Raw genomic sequence first — 1,308 nt, 5'->3', positions numbered from 1 at the left:
CATGCCGCTCGGAGTGCTTACCGCTGTCAGCGGAATGTCACTCGCTCTCATGAGCAATCGGTAATACCCATCGACCAAGTCGAGTGCGCAGTACTTTGTACAGACAACCATATTGTTCTGGAGAACATCCTTTCAAGGATATGGCGTCTGTGTTGGAATGGTAGCAGCGTTTAGCTTATTAAGCGTGAACGATACGCCACTTGCCGTTCGGCAAAATGTGGGAGTCGATTGAGTAGACTTGCTTTCACGCGCCATTCTTGCGTCGTGCTTTGCACGGAAGAAGCTGACAATGACGTCATACTGTCCCTTGGATAGGGGCCATTCGCGTGTTACGCAGTATCTGGTTCCAGAACCAGGTCGATCTCATGACGCACACCTCGGTCCGAAGGTTGGACCGATGGCGGGTAGTTGGAGAAGACGTCTTAAATTCCTTCATCGAACAGTTGTAAGTATCCGAGGAATCTTTCGGGATCGACGAACCACTTCGTGCCTTCAGCACCCTCTGAGTGTCATTCAAGACAGCTTCATTCAGATTGATGACGAGTTAATCTCCTCGTTCGGTCGCATAATCTCTTCGTTCGGTCGCATAATCTCTTCGTTCGGTCGCATAGTGATCACCTCGGCAAAATTGTCTGCCTTCAAGGCACTGCCAAACACATCTCGTCCAGCTCAAGAAGAGCACCCACCGCAGGAATAGCCTCGAAGGTGACGTCGCCGTCCTCCTTCCTTGTCATACCGTTGACGAGAATGTATAGCTGTGCGCTATCATCTACGGTAGACACACCCTGGGTCAGGTTCAATCTCCTGCGTCTTGCAGATAATATACGGCGTCGTCGTTGCCTGGACCCGGAGGTTCTACGTCTCGGCGAGACCAGTGAGAATCCACACTCAGCGTCGTCCAGTATTCCCATTTCCTGCTCCACCGCAGCCCTGATGTTATTAACAACATCCGCCGAAGAGCAGCTAGCTCCGCAGACTTTGTCTAGTTGGTGACGTGCCATTCCACGCGCATCAGTAGGGTTTAGCCCAAGATGCCTCAGACCTCGTCCGAGCGTGCCACTCTTGGCATGCAGCAAATGTTTTGAAACGTGAGCAGTGTTCAGTGGATTACGTGCCACTGCACGCGCATCACTGGGGCCTCGCCCTCAATGCATGGGACCTCGTCCGACCATGCCACTCATGGCATGCAGCAACTGCTTCGTAACGTGAGTAATCTCAGTGGATTACGTGCCACTCCACGGGCATCACAAGGGCCTCGCCCTTGATGCCTCGGCTCTTGGCCGACCATGCCACTCTTGGCATGCAGCG

This window comes from Plasmopara halstedii (assembly GCF_900000015.1).
Source record: "Plasmopara halstedii genome assembly, contig: Scaffold_1898, whole genome shotgun sequence".
In the NCBI taxonomy this organism is placed as follows: Eukaryota; Oomycota; class Peronosporomycetes; order Peronosporales; family Peronosporaceae; genus Plasmopara; species Plasmopara halstedii.
This window is presented reverse-complemented; position numbering follows the sequence as displayed.